The following is a 25815-nucleotide window of genomic DNA, read 5'->3' on the forward strand; positions in this document are numbered from 1 at the left end:
AGGGAGATGAGGTTCAGAAAGAAGCACTTTACATGGTGTATTTCTCCTCAAATTAACACCTTAGCACAAATGTTCTAACATTCATGTAGAATGAAAATCTTTCTTTTGATTGTAATATTTACTCCTTTGCTGGCTCTAGTGTAACTTTTTTGCTTAGTTTGCTATGTGAAGTTTTAGCCCAAAGATGTCAGTGTTGAATGGGTAAATTGCATGAGAATAAAACATGGGATCTTTAAAAGGTATGTAAAATATGGCATTTCTTAAAGGTACTCTGTTATGATTTGGCCAAAATGTAGGGTTTGGCAGCCTCAGACTGTGACCTTTGGATTCACAGATGTCAGTAAGGACAAATAACTTTGGCATTTAAATAGAAACTGGATTCACAAACAACTTTTTGGTGCCTGAAGAGTCACAGATTTGCCATAGTTTACAACAGTCATCTTGAAAATAATTATAGTTTGTCTACAAACAAGTGTGGAGTGATAGAAATAGTGACACTGCAAATCTTAAAATTATCTATCAGGACTTTCCTTTTTCTCTACACTTCTCCAATATGCACATTCTTGATCAAACATTAGATTTGCTGTAGCTTATGTATGTTTGGATAGCAGTTGCTGCTGTCAGGTCCCTCCAGCTAAATTCTGCAATACGAGCTGCCCTGGTTTGTTATTAACTTCACTCTGAAGGACTGAAGTATGGGTCACTTCGCTGCCACATTTCAAGCGTTGGGTTTTTTTTATTTGGCTTGGTGTGTCTGTCTTTCTGAAGAGCAGTGTCAGCACATGCTGTTGGTTTCCCTAACCTCTTTGCTTAGGTAGAATATTTAAAATGTTTTGTTTTTTTTTCTCTCCATGCCTTCCCCCCAGCCCCCAACAGTGCTCTGCTGTGAGTTAACACCTAGGTCTTGCTTGCTGCTGGACTGTCTTGTTGACCAGTTCCAGTATTCTAAGATCCCAGATTGGCAGGAAGGAACTAGTAAGTACGGTGGTACGGGGGAATATTCTGCTGTCATCTGAAGTTCTACGTACCTCAAAGACAGATAGTACTAATTAGTGTGATGATGTGTGTGCTTTAGGAAGCCTTGCAAAACAGGTGGCTAGTGGCATCATTTATTTTATACTACTTAGCCCGTGGTGATTAGCACATACAGCTGATCAGTAATCAAAGTTTAGGCACTGCTGTCTTAAAACTGCATTTTACATCAGTATCCCTTAAAAAAATAATGAAGGTAAAAAAGGTAGGAGAAAATTTTGTAAATAAAATGTATGTCTCTTTGATGGCTGTTGTTATTTTACTGACTTAGTATCTTAGAGAAAGTGTTTGACTGCATAACTTATATAAATGTATCAATAGGAGGAGGAAGAATAGGGAAACATTCAAAGTAACTGCATATGATAAGATTTAATTTGACAGTCTGGAGTTTGCTGCTGCGTATTTCATCTTTGACAGGACATCATGTAGTATATGTGGTGTTTAACCTTATACTAGTGTTCTCACCATTTGAACAAATACTCTGGAGAAAATGGTATTATCTGTAGAGGAATGGAAAATGAAATTAATGGTTGCTGAACTAAATGCTCTAGCAAGAACACTGGAGGGAAAAAAAAAGTGTTTGTCTCAAGATCAATTGATCAGTGTGCTCCTTACTGGGAGTGCCATGTGAAACACTACGTGGTATTTCAAACACCCATCATCCTGCAATAATTGGGTTCTAGAAAAATATCTGAACAGGAAAAACTGGTTTTGTTACAAGGATTTCATATTCTTGTATGTTCAAAATGTATATGTATAGTTCAAAAATGGGAAATGCTAGATTATTTTTTATCATTGAGTCAACTTACTATGACTGGAGACAGAAACATGAAAAGAATCAAAATGTGGTTCAGACGTTATGACTGATGTCGTTCAAATGTGGCTGGAAACTGCACTTCTCCCTTTGAGAGAATCTTTTGATTTCTTTCATCAGTTATCTTGCTCTGAGAATGAGATTTCGTCCTCATGTGACAGGCATTTTAACTTTTTTCCTTGCTTTCCCAGTGTTTGGTTTGAAGCTATTTCTAGGCACAGGAATGTTCAGGTGTAAGTAAAATTCACTGGTTTTCCCACTGACATTCCTGTCTCCATTGACAGGACTTTCTTTTGTCAATACAGCTGATTATCAGTATCAGTTACATTTAGTTATTTGAATACTAACTTGAGTTTGACACTGGCTTGATTTTGAAGCACAAACACCCAAACTTGTCTGGAATTTTCACCTCTGAAGATTGCTTCAGCTGCTTACTGCCCTGCCAATAGTACCGCTCATGTTCGGGGCTTTTACTATGTATACGTTAATGATCCCAGCTATTGCAAGGAGGGTTTGGCTCTTCTGTTTCAGAGAATGTAAACAGGTGTTTAAAAATGCTTCATGCTGGATAGTGAAACAGTTAAATAGTGAGTTTGGACTGTGGATCTTGCTTGCTAATCAACTTCATAGTTGCCACGTTGTCCTTTTTTTGATGAATTACTATATCCCATGTCTGTGTCTCTGAACTCAGAACTCTGGCTCTTCTTACTGGGCTGTGAAGTCAAGAATGGTTGATTGGATTGAACTGCTCCACTGTTCAGTTTGCAGATGGATATTAAATTATCTTCAGGTGTTGACACTTACTGTGCAAATAGGAAATAACTGATATTTTGAGACTTACATTAAGTTGAAATCATGGGTTAAAGCTCTTGACTTTTAAATGCGCCAAACACTGAGATAAACACTGAAACTTTCCAGATTTGAAGACAATGGAAATACTGGGGAAAAAAAAAGAAAATTCTATCTTACTTGCTCTGTTTCTTTTCTTCTCTCACTGTGTGTATTCGTAGATTAACTCTTACAAGCCCCTAGGTTTAGTTTATTTAAATAGGCTGTAGCAAATCTTAATTATATGCTAACTTTTTGTTGTATTGTGTTTTTTTTTGACGAAAACGAAACTGCTTTTAGGGGGGAGGAGAGAGCTATAAAATGGCCTCTCCTACAGAGCGGGGGATGTTCAGCTTGACATACTCAGTTAGCCAACCTGCACCAGTCCAAGGATAAGATTGCTGTTCAGGCAGAGCTTCCCAAATTACTTGGCTTTTTGGCTTGAAAAGGTTGATCATAAGCAAAGTTTGAGTTGCAACTGAAACATTTTTCATTGCAGGTAGGGCTTCTGCTACATCACTGATCCCACAGTGGTGCCAAAGTGTCCTTGAGTTCTGGTCAGACTGAGTTCTAGGAAGTTTGCCAATATCTGGTTGTTGAACTTCTTAAAAAATTTACTACAGCCTCAGGTTATGTGTTTGTATACTGTTGACAAGCATAGTTTGTCGCAACGGCAGTAGCTGGCTGGATGATATGACTACAAAATATGCAACTTTTGGTTTAATGTTTTTGTGCTGACTATCCTGATGAAGTGTGTTAAAAGGGGTGCATGGTTCAAAGGTGATTCTAAAGGTTCTTTTTGTGAGGTACATTGAAACTCTGCGAGAACTGCTCAGTGTTGCTGCAGTAAATTGTACTGTAAGATGCAGAGCCAGTTTATAAAGCATAATAAAGCAAACCTCAATATTATGAGTTTTAGAAAGTTGTGTCAATCCATATTTGAGGAAATGTAAAGCTTGTAACAAATTGTGCAGACTGTTGTAAAGCTAAATGGGTGTTCCTTTGCCTTTTCTGGCAGTAGGGAAGGACCCCTTGGAACAGGCCTTGAAATATTTGTCTTGAAGTTAAAACTAAGGCATTGTTCTTCTTTTATTTAAAAAAAAAATTAAATATATATATATTTTTTTTTCATAGTTAAATCAGGTATTAAATCGTATAAATTTTATGTGAACCAGTGTGTTCACACTCTCTGAACCTTTTTGTTCTTCATATGCTTTTAAGTAGGAAGGCCTGACACTGATTTTGCATCTGTCCAGATTTTAACAATTCTTATTCCTATTCCTGTTATTCTGTTATTCCAAAGTTGTCTACCTCTCTACTTTTTTTTTCCCCTTAGATCTCTGTGTAGTGTTCTCAAAGAAAAACAAGCCAGTTTATATGGCTTTGAAATTGGTATTGGACTTCTGTGAGACTTGGCAAGTGGGACATCTGGCTTATCAGTCATCTTCATTATTATTATGGCAATATCTGGAAAATTTTCTGAGGTTTCTTAGTTCTCTTAGGTATTTTCAGCTGCTTTATCTTTCATTTTGTTTGAATTTCATTTTTCCCTTCTGTCTTGACGTGTCATCTCTTGAGTATTGTACGTTATTACAAATTTTCTTTTCGCTGCTGAGTATTACCTGAAATGATTTGTAGCTGGCTACTCGTGCTATGTGGAGTTTCAGCTTGCATGGAAGCACTTGCAAAAGTTGTTTGTTGAGGGGGGAAGAAGATGTCACAGGGATGTAGGGCCTGAAGGAATTAGAATTACTGGGGGGGAGAGTAGCATCTGAAACAAATAGAATTATTGGGGGAGAGAAGTGTTAGGAGAAAGGCACTGTGTCTTCAGGAAACCACATTTGCTAGTCTCACTGCTCAAAATCAACACTTTCTTCTTTAGAATGTGAACAGCTTTTACTTTTAAGTATCACAAAGGTGAAGGCAGTTTGCAAATTGGCAATGTAATTTTTTTTGTGTGTTCCTGTTCTAGAACTGTTGGAAGACTTATATTTATCCTTATATATCCCAATATAGCATTCTGCTTGTATTCCAGTCTCTCCCTGCTTTGTCATCACCAAAATCTCTCTAACACCTGCTCCAGAGCAGCTTTCGTGTTCAGTCCGAGAGGTCCTTACTTCTGAAGGCAGCCACAGAAATGAGTATTTGTTGCTTGGTTGTGTGTGATGGTTGGTTTTTTGGGGGGGCGGTGGTGTGGGATTTTGTGGGGGGTTGAGCTGATGGCTTTCTCCCTTCCTTTCCCCTTGCTTCATTTTTTCCCATATAGAATGGGCTCCACTTTCTGTGGCAGGTTCAGGCTGCTTATTCTGCTTATCTGTTATCTTTCTGGGCGTATAACTTGTGTTTAAACTGTTGATGGGCTTGTTAATGGTTCATTAAATGGCTCCCTGATTTCTGCTTTAGGTGGAGAGCAGTTGAAGTGGTTTAGATGTGTATTTTCTCCTAGAAATGTTTATGATGGAGACCTAGCTTATGGAGAAAATTGGTTTTCTGAGAGGTAGGTGTGTTTGTTTCATTTTAACTTGTGAGAGAACTTCAGTTTAAATATTCTCTTTTACTAGAAGGGTATTTCCTTGTATATGCTTTCCATATCTCCAATAAATAGATAAGCAGTTCTGACAGGTTAATTTCAGGATGTGCCAGAGGCTGTTATCTTCTTAAATAAATAGATGAGAAGTTAGTTATCTTTTGAAAATGTATAAAGAAATATTGAGCTCAAAAGAGCTGCTTTGACAAAGTTAAATAAATGAACAAGATGCATTTTATGGCTAAGGGGAGAGAGAGGGAAAGCATAAACATTTTAGTGGCAATGAAATAATACAATCCAAAGATATGGTATCCTGATGCTTCCAAGATGAATAACTTACGCATTAGACTTTATTTTTTGCAATGGAGAAACATTATTATATTTTAAAGTGCAACTTTGATTGCATTTTTAAATTAATCTACCCCTTCAGGAATATTAAAATTGTGTGGGAAGTTAGGCTGCACTAATTAAATGCATGAGCCACTGGGCTACCAAGTATGCTGGAACTATAGTACTAAGTTATTGTATGTAGTGCATAATTGAAAATTTGTTTGTATATGGTCACTGCATTTATTCCCATAACAACATAGTTCTTTTCCTGGAATCTGAGATGTACAGGAACTAGAAGTGCAGGTAACAGGAGGAAACTTACAACAGCTTCCAGCTTTCAGAAGGTCATTTGCTGCAGTATTTGAAATGGCTGAAAGGAACTACTCACATGCATCCATGATTTGTAGTGCCCTTTCATCATCAAGGGTCCTTTAAAGAAAGATCTTATTTAGATAAGAGAAGGGAACAGAGTTAAAGCTGTGCTTTCTTGACTTGGAGTGTTCAACATTGTATAAATAAGCTGTTGTCTGAAATTACGTAAGATAAAGAAGCTGTTAGTGGAGTTTAATACTCAGGACTTCAAAGATTTTTCAAGATATGGGAGTGCCTTATGCATATTCCCTTTTAGCCTTATAGAACAAACTTTACCCATGTGTAAAGGGCTCTGTAGCAGGAGCCATTTTACCCCATTTCTCCACTGCAGATTTAATTGCTGCCCAAGAACTAGGTGGCTGCTTACCCTTTTGCAAGACCAATGACTTGTTGCTTTGCCTGTGCGCAGCCAGCTGAAGAGGGCAATAGCTACGGAAACTGGCTTTGCAGTTTAAGAGTTTTTCCATATCTCTGTAACTTGTGATTTTGATGGGTGGGAACTTCATAAGATCCTTACAGATCTTGGGAAACTCTCTTAGCAAACTTTAAACCTAGAACCCAGTCTGCATTGCCACCACAGACATGGTTGGTTGTCAATAAAAACATTCCCTGGCTGGATAAACAAATAAGTATATACTTTTGTAAGCTTCTTGCAGGGAAGCTCAGTGTAAATTGAGGAATAGATTGCTTTTGTATACTTGTGGATCTTAATTTTGTTTTGCAGTCAGGCATTTAAAGATGCCACCACCTCAAAAATCCAGTGTACAATTTAACAAGCAATTATGCAAAACAAAGCAAGCTGACTATTAAGTAATTATGTGTGCAGGTGTTGTGTGATGAGTTTTTTATTCCAATTATTTTGCCTTGACTAAATGATTACATATCTCTCATTTTGAATGGGGTTATGAAATGCCAAACTGGATTTGAATTGCATATGTGGACTTAAGAAGAGCTGGTTCTAGAAGCTGCTTTCATGACTGGGTTACACTGTCTTCTGTGATACTGTGACTCTTCCCTATTGCCAGAATATCTGAAACAGAATTCTTCCCCCATACTTTTGTTTGGGAACTGAGAGCTACTCTAAATGACGAGAAGTATAACAAAAAATTACTGGTTTACAAGGGAAAGGTAAAAATATGATACAAAGATGATATTAGGACTGTCTTGGAGTGTGGGACAAAAAAACCTGGGGAGGAATAAGCAACAAAGCCTGTTGAATTACAGCTTGGGGAGAAACAGATCATCACTACTGTAAATTAAGTTCCTCTGGAAAATACACCAGAACAGAACAAAGAACTTGCTGACTATAAATGCTATTTCATAGACAGCCTTCAGTAACTAATATCTTTTGTTTCATACATTTACGTGTGCAGTATCTTCTAACTGTTGGGAGTGCCAAGATATGGAAGACCTGGCATACTGCTTTAGACTGATACTGAAATGAATGTAAACTGTACCACAAAGTCTAGTCCACAAAGAACATTACTGGTATTCCAGAGGTGTGCCACTTCTGTAAATTCCGTGAGTTGTAGCAGCAATGTCAATCCTTAGCATGTTCAGGAAACATTACAAAGCATACAGCAGTAACGTGTTAGAGACGGAGCATGAGGTAGCCTGTACAGAGTAAAAATCTGGAAGGCATAAGTCTCTGAGTTGAAGAAAAAATGTTTATAAGCAGCAGATGAACACTTATCCAGCAGCATAGCTTCCTCATCTGTTGTTGCTTGTATGTCTTGAGCTTGTTAACAACTAGGAGGTGTTTAAGTGCTTGCTTTATTTAAGCTCACACTGCTACTACTGCTTTTAGGTTGCCTTTTCTTCAGAGGTGAATGTTGTTGCTTTTAGCTTTCAAAAACTTGTGACTTTTTGGTCACTGCCCAAACAGATAGGGGATTTATGGGAAGCAGATGAAAGGTCTACTGCATCTCCCGTCCAGTGTGCTAATCCCTTGGTCTGCCCGTTGCAGTTCAAGCTCTCTGGGTTATCTAGCACTATAACTTCCTTGTGGCCACGCATCTTTCCTTGCTACATGTGCCATACACTCTGTCTTATGGTTTTTTATTGCATGGCTGTTAGCACACACCACCAGCCATGGGATAGTCCTTGGAGTTCCAGCAAGTGATCAGAGTGAGTTAAATCAAATTAAATATATTTGTGGATTCCATAGGAAATGGGAGTACGGATTAGGATAGTCTCTTGGGCATTTAAGTGATTTTTCTGTGAACTGCTTCAAATCATGCTGCTGTTGTCTTCAGCTTATATTCAAGTTGGTCAAATGATTACAAGCTCATAGGAGTGGTGGCAGCATGGAGACACGTTCTCATTTGGAGGTGGTCAGGGAAGCAAGGGGAAAAAAATGGAAGATATATTAATGCTGTGGAAAACCACTATATACCGTTTCTGACAAGTGAGTTTGCATTGATTGTGTAAAAATCCTGTAATCAAACTGACCGTAGCACTTCTGCCAGGGTTTCTAAAACTTGAGCTTTGATGTTATGCTTGTGCTACTGTCAAGATAACTAATGTGGTGCTGTATAGCATGTGAAGCTCAGGCTGTAGAGGTGTAGAAGCCACACTGACACGTGGCTGTCAATGGTTGAGCTGAATGTGGAAAAACAGGAATAAGTGTCTGCAGCCTTTCTTCCCTATAGAAGTACTGAGGGATCCATCTAATCCAGTCTTCACCAGACAGAAGACTTAGCAGGTTTTACATTCAGTGAGAGTCTGTACCCTTAATTTTTAATTGTTCGCTTTGACAACTGTTTGGGGATCTTATTCAGACTTGCTCACCCTCCAGAGAAGGTAGTTAAAAGGCATGTGTCTGCAAACTGGTCCATATGGATTTGTCACTCTCGGCCTGCATCTGAGGCTTGATTTCATTTTTGTGTGCTCCTGTTTAGTTCAACAGGAGGTTCAGCCAGGTCTCCACTTAGCCTGAGTTAAAAAACCTGTATTTTCATTGCCATAGTTGCTGTAGCATCAAGTTCTTTGCCTGTTGAACTCCAGATTTGGATCATATTTGAATAAGAATTTTGTTTGAGGTGAACAGAGTTAACTGGAATGAGAGACACTGAGGTGCCTCGGATTTGACTTGACGCTTTCATGCTGTTAGTGCTACAGACACCTATGCAACCTTTTGCTTTACAAACCACTGCAGCTACTATGATCTTGGCTGTTGCCTTCAGTGTCCACTGTTGCTTCCACACGTAGCACACTTAGCTTGTTCATCACCTGCATGCCGTCAGCTTTTTCCTTTTTGCAGCATGAATGGCCTGACTTAGCTTTTTGCCTGCTTGCTACAGGAAGGCTTTTGAGGGAATAACTTCATAAATGTCAAGTTTCCTTATTATGACAGCTCTGTAATTTTTTTTGTTACTTTAAGTATTTTTTGTTCTTCTTTTCCATTGTCCAGTCTTGTAAGCTGTTTTCTATGCTCAGAGTACTTTTCCTGTCGTTACTTAGTGCTGGTAGTATTAAAGGTATCATGCATGTGTGTTTGGTTTTTCCATTGGCAGCTACAGCTACACAGGGCTAGGATTCGGTTAACACTGCTAACATCCACTTAGCTACAAGTGAGGGGCCATATTTCCTCTCATTGCATCCAAATGAAATTGGTTCAACCAAGAATCTGAGCTCTGAGCATGGGTCAGCAGATTGGGGGCTTTTCTGCAATACTGAAGAGCCGGACAGGGGCTCTGGTGATAAGGCAGCAAAAGCTGACTCTGCGATGGATTGACTTGCATAAGGCAGTTGTTTTGACAGCCCCAAATTGTGGTTTGCTGCTTGTTCAGTCTCCTGTGGTTGCGCTGCTGTTCTCAAGCTTGTTATCTCCAAACATCGATGCCACAGTCTTTTCAAAAGCATTATACAGAAGGGGGAATTGGTGCCAGACTCTTTCCAGTATCTTTCCCCTTCAGCCCTACTGTTTTCTACCCTTTGGCCTTCAGGTTACACGTTCATTACTGGTCCTCTCAAAGGCTGTGTGTTTCTTTGGAAAGGGCATTGGTATGCCTCTCCAAATTCAGAGAGGGGAGGCAGCTGAACCAGTCTCAAAACCATCGAGCACAGCGTTAGGCTGTGAGAGGTGGCCTAGCTCGGGTGCACAGAAGGCGTACCCAGTTAGATACCCCTCCTTTTGTGGTTTGGGGGGGTTGTTGCCCTTTCAAGGGTGAAGGGCTTGGAAACCACAGGACTAAGCTGTGATTTGGGAGTTGTTGAGAGTATGATGTCCCTATTTCTGTCTCAGCCTTGCTTGGAAAGGCTTTTTTCCACTGATAGGGAGAGCAATTAATCTATTCCTGTCTTAAATTGAGGAATTAGTACAGGTTTCTTTGGGAGCTAAGAAGTGTGACAAACAAGATGTCCAGGTCCTCCTAGGTAATGCCTAAATTTTATATCTCTACAAGGCTTAACCTAGTCCACACGATCTTACTGTTAGGACCTGCATGTTTACTCTTAACGGTTCTTACAAACACATGCATTGCTCTTTAGACTTAAATAGTAGTGTAATCTGAGATGAGAGCTGTAGTGCAGCAGCTAAATATACCCTTACAGCATAGCCCAGAAGTCCAGCATTCAGAAATCAATTTTTGCAAATAAGGACAACTTTGATGTTTTTATGGCTACACCAGGTAAACCGTATTTTTTAATGCGGTACTTTAATTTAATTTTAATTAAATTTATTGAATGTAGACACTCGCCTTTCTCCTGTTCACTTCGGGAATTCCATTTCTGTAGGTTCTTCCTAAGCTGGAGCAAACAACCTGATGGGAAACCTTGGGAGATACTTAACCTGAGCACATGGGACTGGAAAACGTAGCAAGGAATAACGCCAGGTGCCAGACTATACATGGAGGAATCTCCAGCGGTTGTTGGAAATGTTGCAGACTGGGTTGTGATGCTGAGAATAATTAGCAGTTCAAAGCAGTTGTACATTTTCAGAGGTGACTTGTCTTAATGGTCAGTATTGATGGTCAGCAAAAGCAGGCTCATAATTATCTGTGCGGTTTTCTGTGCAATCAAAGGAAGTAATTGCAAAAATTATGTAAAAGGATTTTGTTCAAAAAGGCAGTAGATAAGTATACCATGCTACCTGTCCAGAATTACCCTCTTCCATTTCTACTTTTTTTTGTTGTTGTTGAAAGGCCACTAGAGTCTGTAGTTGAGGTCCGAGATTACTTGTGTAACGCAGCGCTTTGTTCAATGCACTATTGGTTCTTAAAAGGTGTATAACAGCGGTGGCTTTTGATCTTGGACTTAATATGATTAAGTACAGAAAGCTTCCTAGAGGGTGGAGGAGTTTGGTTTTCTTTTTAACACTGGAGGGAGGGGTTATGTAGAAACTGTTTTTCAGGCACTTTTTAAAAAAGCTAGCTGAAATAGTGGCTCAGCGTCGTGGTAAGAGACAAGCACAAACATGAGCCTTATTAAATGAAGTGAGGGTTCCTTAGGGGTGGCTGATTGACTTTCCCTGATGGCACACACATGATGCTCAGTCTGCAACTAGGCAAATCAAACCATGCCAGAGTCAGAAGGGATTAAACTGCGGCTTTAAACAATATAACTTTCAATTTATGTGCTTAATGAATCTGAAAATATGCTAAGAAAGCATGCATAGCATATTAAAATGTAAAAAAGGTATTAATCTTTGATAGAGCTTGCCAGTTTGGGCCTTTTTTGCCCCCTGCATGAAAACATGGTTTGACCAGAAACATTTACACTTAAGTAGAAATACAGCTAACAGGGCAGAGCTGCTGTATAGTCAGGGGATGGAGTTCTGATGCCCCTTTGTTGCACACTGTGGGCCAAGCTAAATCAGATTATTTAACTGTTAACTCTCTGACTGTATACACAAACTACCTTGCATGGTGTAGCCAGACTTAAGCTGTTAGTTGAAGAACACTGTATTTTCTGATTCAAAATGCATTGTTTTTTCAGAAGTAATTTTGTAAGAAAGAAACAGCTTTCACCACAATTTTATTTAAGAAACACACTCACCCCATAAAACAGCCCCAACAAGCAACTAACAGCAAAAAAACCTCTGCAAACAGTTCTTTAGTGGAAGACTTCTTAGGTCAGCCTTTATTCTAACCTAACACTGTAGATTCCCAAGAAAAAAAAAAAACTGTGGGAGAGATCAGGATGCCTGGTTGTTTAGTAAAAGACATTAAGTTTCCAGTTATCTTTAGGGGGTATCAATTAGCACAGTAAGTAATTATCTTGCAAGTGCTACTTTTGCTTTTAAAACTTTATTTTGTTTGTAAATTTGACTACTTGCTGAAGAACGTTCTGACTTAAGTATTGTCTACAAATCTTAGTTTTAGTTGCAGCAATTCTAGAATAATAACTATTTTGAATATCATTCAAACTTGCAGCTTGTGTGGGAGGAGAAATTCCTTGGGAGACTGTGTCATGTAGTCCACTGAACTGTTCTGCAAACTGTCTCACTATAGGAGGTTCCTTGTTGCTGCAATATTTTATTTGGAGCAAGGGGCCTTTGAGAATTTCGATTTTAGAGTTAATAGCAGCAGAGACATGGATTTTAGTCTCTGGGCTAAATCCAAGTTCTGTATTAGCTTGTGTCACCCCACTGAATTGTACTGGGCTAAAGTCACAGCTGGAATTTGACCATGTGGCTGAAACGCGCTTTGGTTGTTGAAAATATCTTCTCTCCTCATTCTCAAGCTCATGTTGCTGTGCACACTGCCTTCTGTGAAATAAAGCTCTGGAATTAAAGTGCAAGTTGGTTCTGGAGAACTGGATTAAAGCAGGGCTTTTGTAACCACAGAGGAAGACATGAAGGCAGAATGTAACTTGAGGGGTTTTTTGCTGGTGTCAGTTACTGTCAGTGCTCAGCCTTATTCTACAGTAGGTAGTATTGCTTGCTTGCAAATACGCTGTCATCTTCAAAGGGTAGTTTAGGACAGAGCATCTCTGCTGTAATTGTTGGCACTTTTTAAAGGCCAACAGCATACTGGTTCTGGTCCTCAGAGGGGTGACTGCATTCAGGAAGCAGTGGAGATGGACCACACGACAGAAATAACTGCTTGTTTCTTGGACCAGTGGCAAAGCTGGGAGTACTTGTAAATCCCTGTGGAGAGTGAGAGGCAGGCCTTGGAAAATGTCCTGAGACGTGGTTGTTTGAAAGGAGGGCCTGGTGGGTGGAATTGGAAAGCTATTGTGGAGCAGTCACTGCTGGAAGTTAAAGGAAAAAAACCCTCTTTTGCAACTTGAAGAGGACAACTTCAGGGAAACTCAGCTTCAAGGACAGAGACAGCATAAAAGTGCCTGGCAGAATGATAAGCTGCCTTATGATCTTGAAGAAAACTACTGCATTTTTGTGAGGATGCATTTGGCTCCCTTGTAGTCAAAAAAACCCCAAACTGCCAAGGTCCTGTTTTTTTTCACACTGTCCTCTTTGCAACTCAATAGCAGGTGTCATTTCCCTCCATCTCTGAAATTCTTAAGCTCTCTTTTGTTGTCCCAGAATTGTAATGGCTGAACAGATGACCATGGCTAGGTGTCCCTTTGTTCCCTGAAGCCTAATTTGTGTGAAGGATTCTAGCAGCAAGTCCGTTCAACTGAGCCACAGCTGTCAAGGCAGAAGGTTCTTCAGACACATTTCCCTGTAGATATAACTATTAATGTTACGTATTTTATGTTATCTTAATTTTGTTGTAAACGACATCCCATTTGTTTTTAAAATCTGCTTGGGAATAGTTGTACAGCGGCCTTATACACACTTCCTTTGTACAGAGGCATTTCCTTTAAACTCTTATTTTTAGTGTGTCAGTATTACTTATCAGATGATTATTTTTTTTTCCCATTTGCTTTATGTCCTCTCTGCTGCCTATGTCACAAACAGGTTAGGATGCAAAGATCATACACATCATACTTATATGGCTAGGGAAAATCATTGACAGAAAAGGATGAAAACTTTTGATTTTTTTCTTCCATCATTTTTTACTGCTTTCCCTGTGACTGGAATTTCAGTATCATAATATAATTAAAGTAATTCATTCACTTCAGACATGTGTGTCCTTTGGATAGGAAACGTAAAAGGCCAGAGACACAGACTGTCCATCATAGGGCTTTTTACTTGCTTCTCCAACTGTCTGGTTGCTGTGAAAAATCTTTTCTGCTCCTTGGATTTCTTAAGCCTTCATTTCTGGATCCATGTCCCTAGGGACTTTTGCAGTCAAGAGAAAACTACTCTCCATCTGCCCAGCTTTTTCTGTAGCTGTAAAGATAACGAGGAGGCAGAACACAGTGCCAGATTAGGCGAGCCTTTTCTCAGTTGCACTGGGGAAGTTCTAGGCAATTTTGGAGTTGTCCCCAGACTTCGGGTACTGTATCCTTGGTCTCTTTCCTGAGACAACAACCCCCCACCTCCACCCCCCCAAACTCAGAAATATTTCAAAAAAATTGGATATCGTGGAAGTGATTATTTTCCATTGATAAAACTTGGTTCCTCTGCCTCTTGTGTGTGTTTCCTTAAGGTCCACTAAGGTCATACAGCATTGAATCCTCTGCTCGATCCTAGGGTGGTACTTCCAACTATAAGACTTGATCTGTCATCTTCTGTGTCTTCAGACTGATGTGTGTTCCCTGTCACTTTCTCACCAAGAAAAAACTAGCCCTTTCTAAATGCTTGCCATTTGCAGGTTCAAGGCAATGTACGAAGTGGTAAATACAACAGCCAGAAATGTGGTTCTTCCCTCATGCCCCTCCCCATGCCAATCCAGAAACAGGGTTTGGCTTGGATGTTCTCGGCTAGAATTGCTTCCAAAAGCTTGTTGTCCATCTGCTTGTACAGCTAAGTGCTGTCCAAGGAGCCAGTAGCACATAGTTGTAGGAAACCTGAGTGTTAATCATTCATGAGAGCAGCTGAAGTGAAAGTCAATCCAGAAAGCAGTTCTGAATTCTCTCAAACCAAATTTTAATGTTAAAGGATATTTTGCAGTTGTCTTCCTCTTGGAGTAAATTGATAAAAAGGTAGTTAATTTGTAGAAGCATTTATGTCTCTTTGAAGTACTTGCTTTCAAGGTAGTAGGTCAAAAAAACTTGCATACTATTTAAATCTGGCCTTGTTAATTGTGGTTTACGTGGAGGATTATTATTATCTACTGCTGGGCTCAGTAATACCTCAGAATTGTTCCTCACTTCTCAATTTGTATGCATTGTATCCCTGAGCTTGGCTGCTCTGAATTTTCAGAAAAGTTAGGAGCTTCGCTTCTAAAGAATAGTGTGATGGAAGTGAATTCTGTCACTTAAAAGCTTAGTGGGGAGCACTTAAAGCTTGTTACAAAATCCATGTAATAGCTGAAATGCAGATTTAGAAACACAGTAATGAAGATGGAGATTGAATTCTGACAGTGTCACTTGGCCCGTTGACCTGCTAAATGCCACCTACCAAAATACAGTTGTGTTATATCACCAGTTGTCATAGACATGCTCACTGCCCCTGTTCATCCAAATGGCTTATGCATAGCTTCATGTTAATCATTTACCTAGTGTTGGTTCTTACATTCCTGTGGTCTATGACCAAAATTAACGTTCCTAAGCAGGTATTTTAGTTACTCTATTCAGCAATCAGTTGTAATCTTATTAGGCTTTTGCATTTTAATTTTAAGATCTGTGCCTTCTGAGAGCAAAAGCTGTCTGGGCAAAAGTTTCAACTTTTTGCACCGATGACTAGTGTCCATTCTCTGATCACTAGGGCCAAGCTGGCAGCTGGGCTGTTAGATTGCTAGACCTTCAGATCTGAATGTTATACATCAACTTCATTTATCATTAACTGGAGTAGACCTGTGTTAGCTGTTGTTCTGTTATATGACATAATTCACAAATCTGGGACAGTGAGGTCAGTTGTCACCTATGCTAGCTTGATCCAATAAAATCATTAAGTGCAGAATTGGGTGTAGGTCGTGATTATCAAATTTTGCTTTTAGTGCAAATTCTGGATGTAGTGCTTCAGGTTTTTGGCAGAGAATGGCAAAAAGGTTTGAGAGTTACATGCAGCAACTCAAGTTCCCAAATACTTTGCATGTGTTTCAAGTAGCCTGCAATGTAAGTTTTGGTTTGTGTTCATCTTCCTTGTCAAATGGATTGTTCCGCGTAAAACTTGAATATAAGCTTTGTATACTTGGAGAAATAATGCACAGGAAATATATTTATTCTGAAGTGAGACTCTGGGATGAAAACCAGAGGCTTTAGCAGAGCTGTTCAGACAACTCGGCTGAGTTACAGCAATAATTTCTCCTTTCAAAATCTGGAAGCGATAAACACTTCAGATGTGCTTTCTGAATGCAGTGGAATCAGTCCCTTGGGCAAACAGTGTATGAAAAAACCTTTGGAATTAATGTTGGGTATCACTTGGAAAATACTGAAATGCTGTATATATACTGGAGCTAAGAATGCAATGTTTCACCTTTTCCATTCTAAAGCCTTCGTTCTGTGCAGACTGGTGTCACAGTGACCTGTTTCAAAAAGACCAGATAGGAAAATTGCTTGATTTACTTGAGTTTTTTGGCTTCAGCTCCAGGACAACGAATGGAAAGTCAGTGAAAATATATCTTTCTGGGGTCTCTGTTATTAAAAGTTTTAGGAGTCAGTCTGCTCTTCCATACAAACAGCTTGACTTGTTGCTGAAATGTGGTGGGTTTTTTTTCCTGTTGCGGGTTTGAGGTGTGTTTTGGGGTTTGTGGTTTTTGTTGGTTTTTTTGGGGGGTGGGTGGGGGTGTTTGTTTTTTAAGCTATGCCACCCTGCAGTGTGCAGTGGCAACCGTGCCACCTGCATGTCTCAGTGGCAGGCAGAGGGCATTGCTCTATCTGCGGCACTGGTGTTGCAAGTCTACAGTCCTGTTAAACAACTGAAACCAGCTCTGGGTGACTAATATTGTGGAGTACTTCAAGTTTTTGCAGTATTTCAGTAGCTTATTTGAGAGCAAAGGCAAACAATACTTTCTGGCAAACTGTCTTGAGGTGACCTGATTTCAGTTTCTTGACAGAAAGGCGATGGAAGTCTGGGGTGGCACATGGAGGGAACTTTGGGGAGTTAACTTCAAAGGTGAACCACAGTGAGGCAGGGAGATTTGAAACTAAAGTAGCTCCAGTATGGGGAGCAATTGAAAAGGATAGTATTTGGGGTTAGACAACTCATGTACACGGCTGGAGGGCTGATTTAGTTCAAAACTCTTTCAGTGTGGAAGCGTGATGGAGCTTTACTTGCTCCATACCCTATTGAACAAATATAGATTAGGTATATAAAAAAACTGTCTAAGACCACATAGCTAGAAGTAGCAAAAGCATCTTGAAAAGGGTGATTTCATGTTCTCCTCTGTAGGCTGGACACTGCCTCAGTCCAGAATCATGTGCTTGGAAAGGTTAGTCCTGTCAAGAGAAGACGTCTCTCTCTGTTACTGGGAGGGGGGAGTGAGGAGGAGCTTGAGCTCCTCATATATTTGATTTCAACGAAGAGTATAAGCAGGATGTATTTCTCATGTATCAGCATTGTCTCTACTCCTTCCCCCATCTGAATAGCCATTCCAGACAGCGTTCTCCCCTAGGACGCTGTAAGTGCTGCTCAGCCTGTCTGTGAACGCTGCAAAGCATCATTTTTGTTCTTTGGGGGACTTGAAGTGGAGCAATTAAAATGGCAGGAAGCACTTGGGACCGAAAGATTTATATCTGTGGGAAGACCTTATGAAATTGAAAGCATATTTTAATTGGAAAGAATTGATTTGGCAGCTGCATAGTTAAAAATGTGCTGGGTTTTGTGAAATTTTAACTTTATGCCCTCCAAGACGAATCAGGCAGAAAGAGAACTGGTTTATGCATATAGTGTACAACAGCTATGTGTACACTCTGCAGAGCGACTAAGTCACTGAGGAACTCTACTAAGTAGTAGTGATTAAAGCTGCCTTTTAAATTCCTGCCCACCCCTCCCCATAGTACCAGCAGACTGTTACCTTCTACAAGAAGACAAACCCCTCATGCAGGAGGTGGCTGCTCAGCTTCTTTGTTTAATGCAGCTTCGCTGACTTGCATAACCAGCTGTTGTTTGGAGAGGGAAGTGCGCCGAAAGCAATTTGAAAATTGTAGATTGCTGAGGCTGGAATACTGTATAGGAAGCTTGATACCAAGTAATTGTGCTAGGAAGATGCGCTTCAAGCATACAAGAAAACAAGGAAGTGCTGTCTCGGAAATTCACACAAAGCTTTATTACTGGTGATCTGTTCAGCGAAGAACGTTTCCTCTGGAGAGGTCTAGAACAGCTGCTGGTGACAACGGGCTTGCTCTGAGCGGGAGGGTGATGTCTGTGGGTAAGGATGTGCTTCCCGTCCGCTCTAGTCAGCCACGGTCCCTGCAAGTTATTTCTGATCTCAACTTCTACAGTCTTTAGACCTTGACTGGAGGGACAGCCTCCACTGATGGAAGATGTCCATGGGCCTCAAGTGCCTGCTTATGATTGCATTTTGAACCCCAAACCAGCTATTTAAAGCATGCACGCTAGTTGAATTAGCAGTTGCTGTTTATAGAAAACAGTTTTAGGTCTACTTTTTTCATTACAGATTATACTGAGGTGGTAACAGACTAAACCAAGTTAGTTTTTAAGTACATAACATTTCATTTTTGTCTTACTGGAATAAATTTAAGGAAATGATTTCCTGGGGGTGAAATTTTGAGCTTTGTTTCTGTATGTGGTTAGAGAAATGGATAGAGGGAAAAGATAGATAATGCTGAGATAAGGAACACCTGCATAGTTTGTGTAGCAGAAAAAAAGTGTGGAGACTTCCTATAATTTAGCACTTCCAATTCTAAAGTGATGTGAAACTCGGACATTGAATGATATTATAGTGTCCCCCCTTTTTGGTAGTTTCATACCCAGAAGAAGATAATGTTATCTGCGAAGGCTGTTTTTATAGGGAGAAACTGTGAGAGAACACTTCAGTATTTACTGCTGAATTTTGAAAATCAAACTTTTTTAATAGGGAAATAATTTCAATTCCAAGTCTTTTAAGTAGTCACAGCAATTACAAACAATTGGTGTTAAGATGCTGTACTGTAAGTTACAGAGCTATAATGATAAATAAACAGTGAAGGTTCTAACTTGCTTTCCAGAACTGCGTTTTGGTACCTGATTGCCCTGGACAGCCTTCTGCTTGTGGTCTGTTGGAAGACAGTTTTCATTTGTGGAGTTTGAAAGCAAATTGTTAGAATACTTTCAAGATGTCTTGATAAATTAATGGCCTTTCATTGGGACAATTTATTTTATTTTATTTTTTAGGAGAAAACTGTATCTTAAGCTGTGAAGTCTAAAGATCAGGCACAGTATGTCAATTTTTATTTTGTCTAAAGGAATTGAGTTTTTAAGAATAGCTTTCTGGAGTGCAAGAATGAAATAGAGCAATGAATCAATTTCATAGTTGTTACTTGAATTTGGGTGCCTCTGTGGAGTTCGTTAGCAGCTTGGTACATTTTGACATACATTTTATCCAGTACTGCAAAATCCGACACTGTTTGACTCCACATTCTCCCCTTCTTCAGCTCTCTGAACTTGGCAGCACACGTGTGTGCTGCTGGCTCTTCAGAAATACATGTTGTTTTAACAGCGGAATGATAGCTAGAATTATGTTCACGGAATTTTAACTTGAATTTCCTAGGCACAGAATACTTCCATGAATACAGTATTCTGGCAAGGAGGAACTAAAGTTATGGCTGACTTCTGTTCTGGAAATGCCTAAATCATACGAATAGTGTTGGAGTATATTTGTACAGGGCATATAATGCAAAATACAGCGAGACTTTTAGCTCCCTGCTTTATGATGTGAGCTCTTCAGGGTTAGAAGTTACAACCATAAAGTTTTTGTTTTGAAATAGGAGAAATAGTAGGTACACCTTCTGGGCAGTACAGTAAAGACTTTCCTTCCCCAGGAATATTCACTGGATGTTGTCCACATTCTCTTTGGGCTTTAAGGAAGGTTTTCCTGAGTTGTGTCTTTTCCCAACTGCTGAGCGGGTTTTCAAGCTGGCGTTTACCTTAGATGTCGGGCTTTCTCTGTTGAAAACTTCTAGCCTTGACCATGTTGAAAATGCTGGGTGTGCTGCCCCTGTGTGATGAAGTGTAGTGTGAAGACCTTGTGTGTTTGCATGTCTAAAGTAACAACAATATATACATACACACGCACATGTATGCGCATATACAGAGTTGGCCCAGAATCTTTTATCTCCTCATCTCAGAGTAGCTGCATTGCCTTTGATAACCAGCTTTCGTGCTGAGGAAGTCTGGGACCTGGTTTGGGAGACAAATCTCCGTTTGTCTGGAGATTCTCTGTAATGCACATGGACCTGGACAAGGTGATACATCAAAGGTTTATTGGCATACCAATAAAAAGATTGGGTGCAATTTAAGTTTGTTTTGTTTTGGTGAGTTTGGATCATTCTGGTTTGAGTTCAAAATAATTTCTCTTTCCAAACATTATAAATTTATATGCAAACATGGACTTATTTAGCATATTTTTGATTCAGTATGTTTCTCACTGTCAGGATAGTTAATGTGTTGCCTAAGTTAAGTATTCAGTAACTTGGTCTTTTTTTACAAACCACTGCTCTTCAAAAAGAATCTCTTCAGTCTGGCAAAACAGTGAGGATAATATAACAGTGACAAATCCAAGTTTTATTTCTGTTGGATTTCCACCACTTTGTATCTGGAGTTTCTGAACCAGTACTATACTAACCCTTTGGATGCAAATAGAAAGCTGCCCTGCTTTCGAGGAATATATTGGGAAGGTTGGCAGAGTTCCTGTTAGTCGTGCCAGAGAGGTAAATTGTATGCTTTGTCTGCTGCAGTGTAAATGGGCTGTAGTTGTGTTGTGAACACATTTAGCTGGCAAATTTTATGCTAAATATAGACAGCTTGAGAATGACACCATTAGAATGGCAGATGTCCTGTCTTGGAAACATACTGTGAAAAAATTGTACCAACGACAACAACCTTGTGGTGTGGTGCTTATTTTTTCTTTTTCTTTTACCTGTCTATTGAAAGACTACTTTCATTATTTTATTGCTTATTCAGCTCATGCACTGACCCTGGACATGGAATCTTAAGTCCTAAAAGTAATACTCATATTTTCAATTACTTTATTTGCAGGCATTTTGGCAACATTGTATATGAATTTCATGTCATCGTTCACAATGGAAGTGTTCACATTACAGATAACTTCATAATTTGATTATAATCTTGTATCGTCTCTCAAAAGTGACATATTTAAATTATTATTGGCAATAAAATAGATTTGTTTGTTTCAGTTGGTTTAACTGTCAGTACGTGGAACCAACTACCTTTGTTACTTACAAGGTATTCCTACAGGGACTTTAATGTAATACCTGGATCTGGTGATAGTTTTATATTATATGTCATTAAAATCTACCATGCACATAGTCAAGTTAAATAAAATGTTTTTGTTAATGTATTTTCTTTAACTTTTTGAGAAGAAATATAGAAACTGTAGCCATTGCAATAGGCAGTCATTTTAATTGCCTAAGACTTTGGATTTTTTCTGGATTGCCTTATGCTGTAAATTCCTTTTTGATCTAACTGTAAACCTAGCCTAATTGTTGGGGGGGTGGTTGTTGTTGTTAAAAATAAAGGTTAAATTTGTTTTCCTGAAGAGGAAAGCTTGACTGGGGATTGGGAGCAGGGCCAGTGTTACGTCCTGGATTGATACGTCTTTCGTGGATGAGTAGCTTGAAGGGAAATGTGAACCTACTGTAAAAGATGTTTGTTTAGAAGTGTTTGAGGCCTGTGTGATTCATGAATTAACAGTAAAGAAAATGTAAAGTTCCCTTTTTCCCTTTTTTTTAAATATTAATTACTTATGACAGTTGAATTAACACTTTTTCATAAAGATGATGCAAATATACTGTTATTTCCATTGCCACGGAAATGCTGAGGTTCAATAGCTTCCACTGAACCAGTGAATCTTTGCAATGGATTGCTGAATAATTGATGCTTTAGTGTATGTCAGCATAAAGAGATGAGAAATCTAATTAATTTTGATGTGGGTGCAAGTACAGATTTGGATATTCTGAGTGTATAGCATCACAGCGTGGGAATAGAAGAGTCCCTATGCTGAAGAATTTCTCTCTGGCGCTATGGAGTTTTGTTCACGGCTCAGGTGTTGGTATCTACCAGCGAACTGCAACTGTTCGAAGGCAAGCTACACTTTTTGTTCTCATGAAAAATAGGCTTAACATCTTGTTTACAGCTGTTAAACTGCTTACAGATTGTCTGGTTGGAAAGAAAGGTTAACGTTAGCATAGATTCCAAATTGTAAAAGGTCAGAAATTACTGTTAGTGTGAATGGTACCCTGGTGAGGAAAGTGCTGTGTACTCATTTTTGAAAACCTGTTATTTCACATAATTACCTGTCATTTTCAATTACTATGTGTTGTATCACATGATTGAAAAATTATGTATTCAGCTCTGTTTTTAAAAGACTATATTCTATGCTCAAACTAGAGCCAGAGATTTAATCATAATGAAGAACCATTATGATGACTAGTTAACTCCTTGCAGACGTGGCATGTCTGGCATACTTAGTAGTGGCTGATACTTGTTATTCTCTGTGCACTTCTTGTAGTAGCACGCAGAGGGTGAGTGTCATTCACATCATGACAGAAGGATCGGTGGGTTTGACATGTGGCACCTTTCTAGTGCGTGGTTTCTTAGGAGGGCAGTAAAGCATGACTGCCTGGTACTTGGGATCACTCCTGTGAATCAGTCAAACTTGCCTTCTGTCATCAAAGGAAAGGCATTCCGATTTGATGCCAGGATGACATACTGTTCCGGGCAAACATGTTTCAAAGAATTACCAAGCATGACTGAATGTGAATATTTGAATATTTGCGGTAGCTTTTTCTGTAGTAGTAGTAATGACAACAACAACTTTTTTTTTTTGTTTTATTATTACTATTATTGCTATTACTATTATTGCTATTATTAACCATTTAACTTTTGGTAAACCTTCTTTGCCTACCTTAAAAAGAAAAGCAATTCATATTAAACAGATTTTGTCTTTCTACTAGACAACAAAACTGAAACTTCTTTCCTAACTTACCTAGAGAGGAAGTGGGAGTTCAGATTAGAGTTTAATACCTGCTCCTTTGTGGAAAACTATCTGCTGCTCTTGATGAGCCCCGAACAGGAGGAGGGTAGTATTTGCCTGAACAAAACCTTGAAATTCATGAATACACAGTAATATCTCTTATATTAATCACAGAAAGTTATCTCAGATCTACGTTAAGAGGCTGAGCTTTACATGATTTTGAAAATACAGCATAGTTGACTTCAACTGATTTTTCTGCTAGATACAAGCATGCAGTCTTGAGAAGAAATTAATGCTGTACTCTCCTCTTACGTTGCAAACTTAGCTGTTGTGCCTTTTTCATACCTCCTCAAAACTATCATACTATATGTGGAGGATGCTGTAAAGATTAACAATTAGAAGCTGCAAAACCGTAGTTAAAATCTGATAGAGTGAAGCAGTAATAGATCCGTAGAGGTCGAAAGCTGACTTTTGGCAGACCAGTGCAGGGCTGAGCTCCCACCACCTGTGAGGTAGAAAGGAAGAAAGTCTAACTGGAATGCTTCAGCTCATACTGAGGCACCATTTTCATAAAATTCACAATTTTTAAGGAATAAGTGTAAGGAAAGAATTGCATTTGAGAGTATAGTTTCACCTGGGGGCTAGTCACATTTGCCTAGATGCCGAGTGCCTTGTTCCAGTTAGTTTACCTCTGGTCAGATATTTCATAAATGATCAGAATTCATCTATGTGGTAGATGTTGCTGATTACAGTCAATAAAGAACAGGTTGGTTTGGTTATTTTGAACAGTTCACCTAGTTGAACTCATAGATGGCAGGCAAAAAGGCCCAGGAGTGTTGGATGGTTTGGAGCAGAGACAACCTGAGTGGCGTGTTACCTGGGGAGAGGGGGGCAGTCTGGATATGATCTGATAAATGGTAGTTCCTCAAACCTAAAGTATAAATGATATATCGTATGTGTCTGGTGTGGTGGAAGGGCAAGAAACGACATCGCATATCGGTTTGTTCTGCTTTCTGAAATGGATTTTTTACTATAATGAATGCTTCTTGCAATACTCTGCTGGGGAAAAAAGAAGTTAATTAAAACTTCATTTTATGTTCAAAGGTAAATTTTGTGTTTCTAATCATACTACTAAAAACTCATTTACTTGCAGGAGCCATTTTGAGGTGTAGGGTGGTTACTGGGCTTTTTTCCCCTTCATAGCCTGTGTTTAACCTTCACAAATATAAGCATACTAGCAAAGCATGTGGGTGTTGTTGAGCAAGTTACTGTGATGAAACTAAATGCAGAATTTCTGGATTTATGTGCAGTGTTCTTCTGTTTGCCTTCTGCAGCTGGGAAAGCTTGCTGGTTTCAAGGTAGTGCAGTGCATAAAATTTGAAAAAATCGGTAGCTGAAACCTGCCTGTGGGCATAACAGAAGCTTTAGTCTCGTAATGTAGTAACTTTTCCTCACTGACCAAGAGGAGTGTAGTAATGGTTGAGGTATGATTGTTCAGTGTTTCATGGTTAGTGTCGTTACAGTATCTTAGAGGAACATTTATGTAAAATATTAAACCTTTATCATAATGGCTTTTGGTAATGAAGTTACCTAGATTAAAGCCTAATACAAACCACCTTGAATTTTTTTATAATGAGAGCTTCTTCAAGTAGTGTCAGACGAAGGTTTCTGTTAGCTGTTTGTTAGAGTCTGTCAGTAATGGTTCACGGTATACAGAAGAGCATGACTGTCTTTGGTGGCATTTCTGTGATGGGCTTTTAAACCCCCGTTCTTGACCTTGGAATGCCCCACTGGGTACCCCTGATTCCTGGCAGTTGCTGCTGTGTTACTTACCCTAGTTGAGCCAGTCTGTCCTTGAGAAAGTTAGCATGTGGGTTTACCTGAGGTGTACAAACTCAGTGTGTTGCTAATCCATCTGGTTCCGCATGTGTTATGCCATGCTTTAGGGGGAGGTAGCATATCTGTCCTCAGAAATCACCTGCAAAAATACAGTTGTTGGTTACAAGAATATTTAATGTAAATGCCAGTGATTGCTTTGGTTGTGAAAAATCCTGTATTGAGCTACTACACAAAAACGTTACTGTTGGTTTTTAATGTCAGTTTGATAAGTAAAGTCCTATGTCACCTCAGTTTTACTCTGGTTATGGCTGTAACCGTTCAGACTGTAGCTTTCAATTATATTTTTGGTGGTGTCTTACCCCACCATTTCTTCACTTAAGATGCCTCCCAGCACTATTGAGCTGGATACCACCTTAGTCTTGAAACACATCCTGAGATGCATTTTATGTGGTGCTTCCAAATAGTCAGTTAAAATTTGAACTGACTTAAGTTTGTAATATTTTTTTCTTAACATTTTATAATCTTGTTATTGGTAGGCCTGATGTTGTTGCATGAATGCTACAGTTGCCAGCAGAAGGTAACTCAACCTTTTTACACAAATAAGAATAAGGAATTGAGGTCTAGAAGCCTGGTTGCAGCCTTCTTAGCAAAGCAAACTGTTGAATGATTCTTCTTTAACATCCATATGTGTGTGGTTTTTATATAAAGTGGTGAAGATCCTTGTCCATAAAGGTAGAAATCATATCAAGTGTTACATCAAATGTAACAGAGTTAGGTTTTACCAGTTATTCCTCTGATATATTCACATGCCTTACTTAAATTGTGTTTGTACTAGCACACTCTGAAGCCATCTTTTCTGTGCTGCAGCTATAGTTCTTATGTTAGACCATAGCAACTGATCTGTAGCGGTCAGCAGGTCATTTTGCGCAGTGAAGATGCTTCCTGCTTCACCTCCTGGGCTGCCT

At 39.2% G+C, this 25815-nt stretch overlaps 1 protein-coding gene across 5 annotated transcripts in view; it reads left to right on the forward strand.

Annotated features, from left to right (window-relative positions):
• Nucleotides 1-25815, forward strand: part of TLN2 (talin 2) — a 202930-nt gene that overhangs the window by 32920 nt on the left and 144195 nt on the right. The window contains exon 1 of one of the 5 annotated variants that reach the window (XM_037396162.1): nucleotides 10516-10534. The exons of the other annotated variants lie outside the window; for them this stretch is intronic. The gene's annotated coding sequence lies outside the window, so the exon portion shown is untranslated. Of the gene's footprint in view, nucleotides 1-10515; nucleotides 10535-25815 lie in introns of those variants that run through there. 5 annotated transcript variants of the gene reach the window in all.

This window comes from Falco rusticolus, chromosome 7 (genome assembly GCF_015220075.1).
Source record: "Falco rusticolus isolate bFalRus1 chromosome 7, bFalRus1.pri, whole genome shotgun sequence".
NCBI lineage: Eukaryota > Metazoa > Chordata > Aves > Falconiformes > Falconidae > Falco > Falco rusticolus.